We start from the raw sequence: 13362 nt of genomic DNA, 5'->3' as shown, positions 1-13362 counted from the left end.
TCCTACCCTCAGTCTTTCCCAGCATCAGGGTCTTTTCAAATGAGTTGGCTCTTTGCATCAGGCAGCCAAAGTATTGGAGCTTCAGCTTCAGCATCAGTCCTCCCAACGAATATTCAGGGTTGATTTCGTTTAGGATTGACTGGTTTGATCTCCTTGCTGTCCAAGGGACTCTCCAGAGTCTTCTCTAGTGCCACAAATCAAAAGCATCAATTTTTTGGCACTCAGCCTTCTCTATGGTTCTCTTGATTAGTCCATTGTTTTAGTGTTTTGAAATTGGATTTAATCTTATCAAATGTCATTAAAGATTGCTTAAAATTTTTTACTGACTTTAGAGTAAAATCCAGACTCTTCCCAGGCATGTCAGCTCTGATGTGGTTTGGCTGATTCTCTCATCTCATTTTGTGCACCCTGTCTTAGTCATTAAGTCCTTAGTTACAATGTTTTTTGCTAAATTTCTAAGTTTCTAGAACCCTCCAAGCAAATGCACCTATTTTCTGGTTTTCAGATAATCAGCCAACTCCTTCTCCTTCTAAGTCTTAATTGCAGCATCATCCCCTCAGAGAATTCTGCCCTCACCAGTCTGTTTCATTACAACCCCTGATTTAGTTTACACATTGCACATTACAGCCTATAATTGTTTTACACTGAATTTTTGTTCATGTTTTTGTCTCCCATCATAATGTAAGCTCCTTGAAGGTAGGGCCCTTTTCTGTCTTTTTGACCATTGTTTCTTCAGTAACTCATACATACCAGGAATTCAGTATTTATTGAATGAATAAATAAATAAATGAGTGAATGTGTAAGTGTGTGCATGTGTGTGTGTGTGTGCACATACGCACACTTAGTGATGTCCAACACTTTGTGATCCCACGGACTGTAGCCCACCAGGCTCCTCTGTCCATGAAATTTTCTAGGCAAGAATACTGGAATGAGTGTCATTTCCTACTCCAGGGGATCTTCCAGACCCAGGGATTGAACCTGTATCTCTTGTGTCTCCTATACCGCAGGTGGATTCTTTACCTCTGTGTCACCTGGGAAGCCCCAAATGAAGGAATAACAGGATTAAAAGTTGGGCTAGATTTAATAAATGTATACCAACTGTTGTGAAATTTCCTTACTGCTCATTTAATAGTATTTTGTCCCTCTAGAACCACTGTTTGGATTAAAAGCTAGACAAGGGCAGGATAGTGAAAGTGAAAGTTGCTCAGTGGTGTCCAACCCTTTGCTATCCCATGGATATACAGTCTGTGGAATTCTCTAGACCAGAATACCGGAGTGGGTAGCAGTCCCCTTCTCCAGGGTATCGTCCCAACTCAGGGATCAAACCCAGGTCTCCCGCAAGGCAGGCGGATTCTTTACCAGCAGGATCACTTTTTAGTAAGTATCTATTGAAAATAAGGGTCTAAGATTTGGTAGGATTTTTTGTTGGTACTGTCTCATTCTCTACTAGCAACTATATTCTTCCCTATCATCCCTCATCCCACATAGAAGGGTTAGAATTTGTGGTTTTAAATGCTATTAATTCACTGATAATCATTTTTTTGACATGGTTTAATTTAGACATGCTTATAGAAAGTTTTGCTAATATAGTTAAGGCCAGTGAAAGAACTTAAAAAGTGTTTTAAGAAATTATCTCTCAGCTATTTTTTCACCCCGTCGGCTGTATGTAGAGAGAAATTCTTCAGACACTCATTTCACTGAGAAATTATTTTGATTTTTGCCCAGCTTGAAAGTTTTTAGTATTTCTTTGAAGTTTCATTTATACTATGAGAACCCAAAGTATCATGCTATCTAACAACATGAAATTTGATCAACATTTTATTTTTTTCTAATTGGCCATGTGAAATAATACAGTGCATGTACGATGCCTCAAATATATTGTTTTATCCTTGCAGTTCAATAGCAACTAAACTTGATTCTCTCCTTTGGCATGACCAAGTGAAAACATAAAGAAAACATTCAACATCATTTAGCAATTGTCTGGAAACAGGAAGCCAAACTACTATCTATAGCACAGGGCAATCCCATTGTGGAAATTTCACCCTGGCTGTAACCTTTTATCTTGTTCTGCTCCTACACCCGGGTCATATTATGCACTGCTTTGTGCTAGTTTGACAAGAACTAATGTGGATGCTTAAATATTTTAAAGGCTGAACGCTTCAGAATGATAAAATACAGAGCTGATCAACCCTTCCTGTTGCATTTGTGGTTAATGATAAAGATAAAGTAATTTAATACTTTTTTTTTTTTGGTCTATTAGTAGTTTCAACAACAAACATTAAAGTTCCTTGAAGGAAAAATCTTCAAATAAGGCCATGCAATGACATTTTTTAACTACAGTTGTTTTTTATTCAGCCATAAAATCTATCTTTCATAAAGAAACCCACTTACATGTCTTACTTCAGTGAAGGTTATTTGTAGACTGAAGGTCTTTTCTTGTCAAGATATGATGAATACCATGTGTGAAGACAGAAGAGCATCAGACCTGTATTAGCTGGAAAACCCACTGATCTGTGAATAACCTAAAAAAGAAAACCTGAAGATTAGCAACGTCGCTTTTAAGAATGATCCATCAAATTCAACAAGCAGATTCACAGAGATGAATCATCTGGTTCCTTTTATACCTACTATACAGTAAAGGTTATTTCCTTTCCCTACAAATAGAAGTTTGGAAATAAAGGGAGACTTTTGAACATCTGTTGGTATAAGTCAATAATCTTAAAGTGCTTCTGATTTTTTAGATGTAAATCCTTATTAATGACTATTAAAATGGTGTAGTCAATTCTTTCTTTTTTCTCCCAGTATTAGTTTCAGGATTTCTGGGGAATCACTCATTATTCTTTTGTAAATCTGTTGTGGAGAAGCCAAATTTTCAATATACCTCAAATTTTAATTCTATGCAAGTTGGAATATCTGTTGGAATTATTTTTAGGAATTTCCTACAATGTTTGTATAGATAAGTGAAAATAATTGGATGTTACTCTTTTGAATGTTATGCTGGTTGACTAAAAGAATAAAAAGATTCAAATTTTGTTAAAAGCAAATGCTTTATTTTATAATTTTTTAAATCTCAAAATAGTTTCAAAAGTATGGACTTAAAATACGAATTTCACAGTATAATTGTTATTAGTTTTAATGCATTGTGTTGGGAACATTTTTACTTCTTTTTACATTGAACTTGAATATATAGAATGAGTTAACACAGAAAGTACTAAAAATGAATCACATAATTTTTCATGTTTCTTTCATGCTGGCATTTTCAGTAAATAAGTAAATCAATATAATTTAAAATAAATTGATATTAGGCAGCAAAAAGAAATAATTACATTGCAATGCAGCATGGAAACTGATTTTTTTTTAGAAAGCCTTACTTCCTAAAAAAGATTTCTGACAAAACACACTTCAGTAATTTGAATTAACCATTAGGTGATTTTGTTATTGTCGATGTGAGGTTAGCAGGAACTAAGACTCTAAATTTATTTTCTTTAAAAATGTTGGTATTATTTTAGGAGGATATCTTTTCATGAAATTTTAACTATGCCTATTTAAGTAATTAATTTACAACATGCCCAACATAATAAAAAATAATTTTTATAGTGATTGAATTATAAACTTTCTGAGTGTTCAAGTAATTAATAATCATTTGTGCTTTGATATTCTGTAATGTTATTTATAACCATTTTCATTATGTAAATTCAATAGAATAGAAACACCATTTCTTAAAGAGTGAGTTATAGTTTCATGAATGAGAAGTTTGCTGTCAGAAAGATTTTATTGTTTGAAACCACTCAAAGGCATTTGAAGACTTCATCTCTCATCAGACTTTCTCAGAGGAATGAAAACATAAGGAAGATCTAAAAATTCAAGGACCTAAACTGACTTTATTTTATATGAAATGTTACAGCATGTTTTACAGAACTACTTTCCCCCTTCCAAAGTCAGATATTAGCTATTGTAGAAAACACATTAAGTTCTGAACTTTTAAAAAAATTCTATTTTTTTATGACCTATTTTTTATGATTAATTTTTCTAAAATTGCACACAGCAGTCTCAGTTCAAAAAGAGTAAGAAATGAAAACTCTTCTGATTATTTAGAAGCTTAAACACTGCAAGAGCCCTTGAAGCTTTCGTCCCACAAGCTAGAACAGCCATAAATCATAGATGAATACGGGAGAAAGCCCCGTCAGTGATGTTTAGATACAGGACTGCAGCAAAGGGAAAAACATGGAGTTTGAGAATTCAGCACCTAAGGTCCAGCTAAATATTATTGATTTTAACTTGAGCTGAAATAGTCACCCATTTGATTTAATAATCCTTTCTGTGGATGATAAACCAAAATTTAACTAAATAAAAAATGGCTTTAAATAGACGTGGCATTTATGATAGACAAAGAGAAACAATTTAATTAAGTACTAATGTTCATGACGCTGGAGCAATAAACAACACATGCAGCTGATCAAATGCAGGAGTTCAGGGTGAAATCCTCTTTTCGGAAATAGCTGTCCAAGGATCCTTCTAGTCCTTTCTTTTGGTGGTGTGAGATGTGATTCCAGGGGGATCATAGACATTGGCTTTGTGTCACATTTCCCCTGCTCTGCTGTGCTTTGTGGTCATATTTAGTCATCCGTGGGACTTAAGACAGAATTTTAGACTAGAAAATGGCCATTTCTTTTCATTCAAAACTGAAAATTATGCTTCTTTTCCTCTTAAAGAAGTCTACTGATTTTCTTTTGGGAATCACTGGCTTCACACAGCATTGCCAATAGCTACTGGGGCATTGATTTTTTTCTTCCTTATTTTCACTCTATTCTCTTTACTGGGCTCCAAAAATGGGGGTAAATTTCTAAATGTCAACTGCTTTCCAAAAGACAGCTTAAACAATCTGGAACTGGTTCTAGTATGGAAGTGTATTAGGCACAATTCTAGACCATGGGCAAGTCCAGAAGGCAAGAAGAAAAACAAGAAACCAGAGAAATTTAACAGTATGATGCAGCTGCAGAATATTATAGCAATTAGAAAAAACTGTTTTTTTCTTCCCCCAAATCTTTTACACTTTACTTCTGGAAATTTGGAGCTATTAGGTTGCAAATGAATGTATATTTCATGATTCATTTTTTTTTGTTCAAAAATGTGTATATCTTGGTTCACATATATGTATATATAAGTTTAGGATTGGGTTAATGGTATTTTTTTTACATATGTGTCTTTTTCTATAATGTTTTCAGAAAATAAAGTGAATATTATAAAATAAAAAATAAAATAACAAGTAAACTAAAAAATCCACACAAAAGGAAACATTTTTGGTTCTTGTTACTGCACCCACCACTTCAGTGTATAAAATGTTAATTTATTTTTATGAAAACATACTTACATAAAAGTTAAAATTTAAAAATTCAAAGTGTTTAATATATTTTAAAAAACTTATTTTCTTCTAGCTATTAATTAAAATTAAAAGTAAGAACACAAATTATTAAGGGATCAATAGTATCTAAATAATGTTGAAAATTTCAATTTAGTATTTTAAAAAATTGATTAAATTGCATCATTTTTGATGAAATAAAATAATTCCTAATTGTAGTGTTCACGACTATCTAATAGCCAGTGTAAATAATTTGTATTTAGTGCAAGTGCCATCTAGACCTCATCTATAGAAATTTAAAGGTAATATAAATTTCTTAATATAATAAAATATTTCAACTGCCATATGCCAACTATTGCAAATACAGTGTTAATTCATGGAAGTCACTGACTTTAAAATAAAGAGAAACAAGAAAATGGCTGATGGGCCCTACTAGGAAACACTACTTCTCATGCAAGGATCTATTACTAATATATTCATGCTCTCTGGGAGGAAGAATTTATATTAATTAGCATGCATTCTCTGTAACCTAAATGTTTCTACTGCAGTTTGCAGCACAACCTATAAAGCTTAGGGCATTGTAACATAGCTGTTTTATTTGGAGGACACTGGACAAAGAGACACATGAAGTATTTCTGTATTAGGGACAGAGCAGATGTTTAAGACTGTTAGTGCTGGGCCAATGCTAAGTGATAGATCCTCATGACAGTGGTGCCCAGGTGTTTTTAAAATACATTTCATTTTGCATGTGTGTTTGTGGTATATCGGAGAAGGCAATGGCAACCCACTCCGGTACTCTTGCCTGGAAAATCCCATGGACGGAGGAGCTTGGTAGGCTGCAGTCCATGGGGTCGCTAAGAGTCAGACACGACTGAGCGACTTCGCTTTCACTTTTCACTTTCATGCCTTGGAGAAGGAAATGGCAACTCCAGTATTCTTGCCTGGAGAATCCCAGGGACGGGGGTGCCTGGTGGGCTGCCCTCTATGGGGTCGCACAGAGTCGGACATGACTGAAGCGACTTAGCAGCAGCAGCAGCAGCAGCAGAGCATGAGGTTCAACTGGGGCAGAGGGCCCTTTTACTTGGATCTATTGCAAGTATTGTCTATTGTTTATCTCAAATGTAAATATTTACGGAGTACCTATTATATCCAAGACATGAAGCTATAGAGAAAACCAAAGAACGTATTTCAAATGATGTACCTATTGAATAGATTTTTAACATCCTAGGAGTGATGTGAAGTAACAAGTACGCACACACATCAATTGCACCAAAGGAAGGTAGACTGGAAAAGGAGCTACATTGAAAATACAAAGATGAATTCCAGTTGGGGATATCATGACTAATTTGCATTTTAAATAGACTTTGAAGAACTGGTTGGATTTAAACAAATAAGGTGAATAAGGCATTCTAGGAATAGTCAGCTTTTGAAAAGGGATAAAGTTGGATTTAGGATGGTAGATGGACTAGAGACATTTGTATTTTATTCTATATGCTATGAGAGGTATGGTGAGGTTTTGAGAAGAGGTATGGTATAATCACTTGACTAATTTGGGTATACACTTAATTGAAACATTCCTGCTTGTTTAAATAATACCTATCTAGTGATGGGCTTGTCAAAACACAGAATATGGATGGATTTAGAGGAAATTAAATATTTAGTGGCCTCAAGTTCTTGTCTAACACCATACTCATTTAAGGATAGGCATTTCCCAGAACAAAAGATGGATTATAAAAGCTGGGTATTTATTCCTTAATTGCTACAGAAGCTAGTCTCCAGTTAAAGCTCTGAGCTTTAGCTGATGTAAGAGTGTTTCAGCAAAAGTTAAGTTTAATAGAATGCATTAATTCTTCCCTGTAACAACCAGAACATAGCACAAATTTTAGAATGCATTTACAGCATGTCAAAAGGGCAGGCATTTATAAGGATAGAACAAACCACCTTGCTGCTTTAGCTAGAATATAGGAATATAGATGACTATATTGTAAAATAATTGACTTCATAGCTCTTTTCAAGAAATAAATGCCATATACATTTATGAAGTAAATGGAGAAAATGTCAAATAGTTATGGAGAAAATATCAAATTTTATGGAGAAATTTTATGGAGCAAATATCAAAAACTGTTGGCTATTGGGAATTGAGTCATATTTAGGATTTTAGTCTTTACAAATTTTATTTTCCAAGTGAAGAACAGAAGATAGAATCCTGGAAAGAATTAGTTTTTCCTTCTAGGAGAAGCATTAAATAAAAGTTTAAAACTATTAGGTGAGACACACAGACACAGAAAAATAACCACCAATTTCCAAATATCCTAAAATAAGAAAGTGGACAACCTTAGGTGAAAGAATATGAGTTATATTTTCGCTGGTTTGTTTTTCACTGAGAACATGGTTTTCTTGATACGTTCAAGAAATACCTATAAGTTAGCGAACATTTGTCACCCCTCCAATTACCTTCAGTACTGTAGATTAGCTGTCTGGTTGATTCCTTTCCAATAAACTACCATTGAAAGTGTTTACAAGTTCAATTTCAAGGAGTTTGGAGACAGAATAGTCCCAGATGGAAATGAGAGACCCTGGGTTTAAGCAGCTTTGGACTCTAGGGCAGTAGTCCCTCTAGACCCACAGGTGTTAATTTGTTTTGCACTGAAATTAAGATCTTTTCTCCAACATCTGTGAGAAGGGAAATTCTCAAATGGAGTGTGGACCCAGCCCTGAGTTTAAATCTTGTATGTGGATTGAAGCAGATTTAGGAGGGACATCTGTGATGTATCCTGGGTAGAAAGATATGGCAATAATAAATATTATTATACAATGAATAATCATACTTTAATACAATTTTAGAAGTCTGCTTTCCTTATCCAATGTTTGCTGTTCTGAAGTGAACTCTTACTGCTCTCCTCCTTATTTTTTAAAAAAGATTAATTTTCTTAATTGGTTATTGCTGTGGTATTTAGCCCCTTGTCATAGCTCTTTAACCAGAGTATAAAAAACTATATTGCATTCAGAACCAGGAAATATTAAATGAGATTCAGACTTCAGCAAATCAGAAGACTAATTAGGAATTTATCTAATTCTATGAAGAAAAACATCTCATTTTTATCGTTCTCATTAAATGAATACTTTATTCTTTACAGAAGCTTTCATTTTAAGGCATTAATAAACACAGAAATAGTGGAACTTTAACCAGAGCAGTGACAACATTGGTTAGCTTAAGTTTCTCAAATTTCTAAGTTAAAATTCAAAATGACTTTATAAATAGTCTAGATAAAACAATTACATCACATAAAGAAGAGATGTATGACTATGGGAATATACTGCTTTATCTTGGCTATGAAAGTGAAGTCGCTCAGTCGTGTCCGACTCTTTCCCACCCCGTGGACTGTAGCCCACCGGGCTTCTCCATCCATGGGATTCTCCAGGCAAGACTCCTGGAGTGGGTTGCCATTTCCTTCTCCAGGGGATCTTTCCAACCTGGGGATCAAACCCAGGTCTCCCACATTGCAGGCAGACGCTTTAACCTCTGAGCCACCAGGGAAGCCCTATCTTGGCTATGGGTGTTGCCAATAAAAGCATACAAAATCTATTTTGTATAATATAACCTGAGTAGAACAAGACCTACATAAAGCATTAAATCAGTAGTTAATATAAAACAAGATTTATAACAAGAACTCATTATAAACCAATCAGCCTTAATTATGTCAATTTATGTAATCACTGACTATGTAACAAATGATATAAGAATATATATCCTGGTTCTTATTGTGTTCAAGTAATACATGATCATATGGACATGCATTGTATAAATATACAACTCCAGACAATAGGATGAACAGAGTTTAAACAAGATTTCAAGACCAAGGGTTGATACTAAAGTGTGCAGTTATGCCATCAGAAATCTTTATAACGTAACTGAAAACTTTCACCTTGTCCTGCTACCTTTGAGATATACTTGCAGATTATACAGCCATCATGCTCAGTTGCTCAGTCATACCTGCCTCTTTGCAATCCCATGGATCGTAACCCTCCAGGCTCCACTGTTCATGGAATTTTCCAGGCAAGAATACTGGAGTGGATTGCCATTTCCTAGTCCAGATCTTTCCCACCCAGGGATCGAACCTTAGTTGCCTGCATTTCCTATATTGGTCTTCCCTTTTGGCTCAGACTGTGGCTTGCATTGTGAGAGACCTGGGTTTGATCGCTGGGCTGGGAAGATTCCCTGGAGGAGGGCATGGCAACCCACTCCAGTATTCTTGCCTGGAGAATCCCCACTGACAAGGAACCTGAAGGACTACAGTCCATGGGGTCGTAAAGAGTCGGATATGACTGAGGGACTAACACACCTACATTAGCAGGTGGATTCTTTACCACTGAGTCACTTGGGAAGCCCACTGGAACATAAAACCAAATTATGAAAGCGCAATATACGCTTCAGGAGACAAAGATCTGTTTGAAGGTTTTAATGATTTAGCATAAAATCTCATGGTGAAACAAGCATGGCTCTGAAGCATGACTTTGCTCCCTGTGTGTTACCCTGCTGCTTTCTTAGTGGTGCTACCAAATATATTTATATCAATTGAGAAGATTCCATAAAGTTTGAATGTATAAGATCTACCAGCCTTAGGTCACTGATTTTCCTCACTCCTAACTCTAAGAAAAAAAAAATTCCTTAAAAAAAGAGTAACTTAAGAGTTGGAGGTAATAGGTATAGTAGGAGAAAAGAACAGCTTCTAAAAAGGTTTATGCAACAAAATTGAAACATTAATTCATTGACTAGTTGATTAGTAGTAATAGAGATAGATCAGTCAGTACCCACTGGACAATGGCATGGTAGTTTCCTCTACATGAAGGTGGTTGTTTCTTCTCCATACTTTTATTCACGTATTTAACATACAACCAGACCAATTTTAAATACATCATTCTTTAATGATGCATCTGAGAGGTTAGAGTCCTTTTTAGTCTATAGTATTTGTTTGGTATGTTGACTATTTATTGAACTGCTATTTGTCTCTTGTAATATATCTAGTCTTTCTTCTGTTTTTCATTTTTCTTTTCTACACTGGAAGCTTAATCCTCTATCACCAGAAGAAGCATTAAATAAATCATTTTATTGCTTTGGATTTTGAGATAAACTCTACCATTTAATAATGACTATTCATGATATAGCTCTGAGATAATATTTGTATCTTTTTCTGGAAAGTACGTATGCTGTTTTCTAGTGATTATAGACAAGTATATTTTATACTATCATTGAGGGATTTTTCTATGATTTAACAACTTTATCAGAAAACCATCATAGTTAATAGAAATTCATATTTTAATCTTAATTAAAATCTTAATCTTGAATCTTCTTTGCTTTTTCCTTCCTACCTTATTTTTTGGGGAGGCTTTCCTGGTGGCTCAGAGGGTAAAGCGTCTGCCTGCAATGCGGGAGACCTGGATTCAATCCCTGGGTCAGGAAGATCCCCTGGAGAAGGAAATGGCAACCCATTCTGATATTCTTGCCTGGAAAATCCCATGGATGGAGGAGCCTGGTAGGCTATAATCCGTGGGGTTGCAAAGAGTTGGACACAACTGAGCGACTTCATTTTCACTTTTTAACCTTATTTTTGTTCATTTGTGTTAGAAAGAGAAGCAATTTATTTTTTGAACATTTTTGAAGTAATACAGGTGTTTCCTTTGGAGATATAAATGAATGATTCTGTGAAATACAGACCAAAGAACTGTTGCGATTTTCAGTTTCTCTGGTGGAGATTTCCTAAGATCCTCTAGAATGAGAAGGACACAGATATAATACAAGGTAATCTAAAGTGGTCTGATTGGGAAAAGGCTTAAAGTGATTCTATTGTGTCAAAAAGCATCCGAGCTTTTTTTTTAAGGATAAAATGTTAGAATTTTTTTTCAAGACTGAAATGAGTTGAAACTCTCCTCCATAATTAAGTAATAATATGTGACAAAGCATGAATTATTGCATAATAATTCATACCTTTTTGCTTTGCTAAGAATGAGGCCATAGGATGAGTGCTTGTTTAAATGCACAAGTTATGAGTTATTACATCATAATTCACACCTTGAAGTACCATATTGTGATTATAAAATGGCCCTGTGCAAATATTATTAATTTTTAAAGTTCAGAAATAAATTATTAAAAAATAACACATTATGACTTCAAAAGATCCTCTCTAATGTGAATTCATTAAAAATGGAATGAAAACTAAATTAGTACACATGGAACCAGAATTATATATAACCTTTCTTGTTGAGCTATTTTCATTGACATATGGCTATGAAGCATCTGCTGTAGAACGAACCTATATCTGTTGTGTAGATGTTTCTTTTCTTTAACATTCCAACAAGCAATGTATTCTAACTTGATTTTTTTTTCTCTCAAGGACATAACTCAATGGTGGCAATAAGTTGGTTTTACAGTCACTTTTAGAACTGCTAATTTTGTTTAGCAGCATTGCATTACAAATTGTGAAGAGCAACTCTCTTCAGCATTTGAAGACTAATCCCCAGGCTTTGAAGTCCACCTTGGCTTCTAGGAAGGTGACTTTTACTGGTCTCCCTCTCCCTTCCCTTGCTCCATATTGCTCACCAATTTCTCTTAATCTTTCTCCCCATTGGCTTTGGGTGGTCTCCAAAATTCTTGCAATATTTTATTTTTTTCTCTGTTAAGTCCTACTCCACCAAGATTCTATTTCAATGATACTTCTGTATGCAGATAACGCCCTGCTGCTGCTGCTAAGTCGCTTCAGTTGTGTCCGACTCTATGCTACCCCATAGACGGCAGCCCACCAGGCTCCCCTGTCCCTGGGATTCTCCAGGCAAGAACACTGGAGTGGGTTGCCATTTCCTTCTCTAATGCATGAAAGTGAAAAGTGAAAGTGAAGTCGCTCAGTCGTGTCTGACTCTTAGCGACCCCATGGACTGCAGCCTACCAGGCCCCTCCGTATAGCTCAATTTCTAAAATTTCACTCATAATCCAAATTACCAATATTTCCTATTATTATTTTCATTATTCTAGTTATTGTTCTCTACCTTGAAATCTAACATATCAAAAATAGGCCCTTGTTATTTTCCTGTCCAAAGTGGCTCCTCTTCCCACCATGGCTTTCAGTCCCTAAGGTTAAAAGCTTTTCAGTCATTGTTTACCCTTTTATATTTTTGAACTATTAAGCAACTACTTTGTACTAGCTACTCAGTGAAGAATTATTTAAGGAGAATATCCGTAAAGAACTTACATGGTAATAAAAGAAACAGTTATGCAAATTTGAAGAAGAATGTGATATGCATAGTAGAAAAAATAAGTACATCCAATTGGTTCTACTTGCAATACTCATGAAAAGCTTTGTGGAGTGATTCTGGAGATGGTCTTGGATGAGTGGAATTTCTAAGAACAGGTAAGTTACACAGGGCAATCAAAAACACAAGCAAAGACTTGTGGTAGGTCTTCGTATAGGTGAGGATACCAGAAGTTCTCATGATATTTCAGTGTTAAAATACCTCTTTCAGGAAAGCATAGCCTGGTAGGTGTTTTATTATTTTAATGTTCCTACTTGGCAAAATAAAATTTGATAAAATGGTGTCAGTCCTGTAAAAATTTTTACATTATAATAATAAATTTGAAGCACAGGAAATCATTGCTCTGCAGAAACAGTTAAAAAGTCCTTTTCTCATACTACATTTATCTTATTTGTTTCAGACTCTTCTCCAAACTCTCCATTTATGTGACTGTAACCTTAATTTAGATAGTCACTGTTTCATTCTTAATTACTATAACACCCTTTCAACCAGTTTCATCCAATCTATTCTTTTTCTGTTCTATGTAGTACTCTATCAGATTAAGTTTCCAGAAAATCCTAATTTCTTTCTATTTCTCCTATGATCCTGAGATTATGATATCTATCTCCTTCCTGCTCAAAGCTCTGCATTCAGCTTTTAGGCTTCTCTGATATTTGATTCATAAACATATTTTGGAAACTTTTCATGCAACATGACAT

Source organism: Bos indicus, chromosome 12 (assembly GCF_029378745.1).
Source record: "Bos indicus isolate NIAB-ARS_2022 breed Sahiwal x Tharparkar chromosome 12, NIAB-ARS_B.indTharparkar_mat_pri_1.0, whole genome shotgun sequence".
NCBI lineage: Eukaryota > Metazoa > Chordata > Mammalia > Artiodactyla > Bovidae > Bos > Bos indicus.
The sequence above is the reverse complement of the archived record's forward strand: the minus strand, read 5'-3'. Positions refer to the sequence as shown.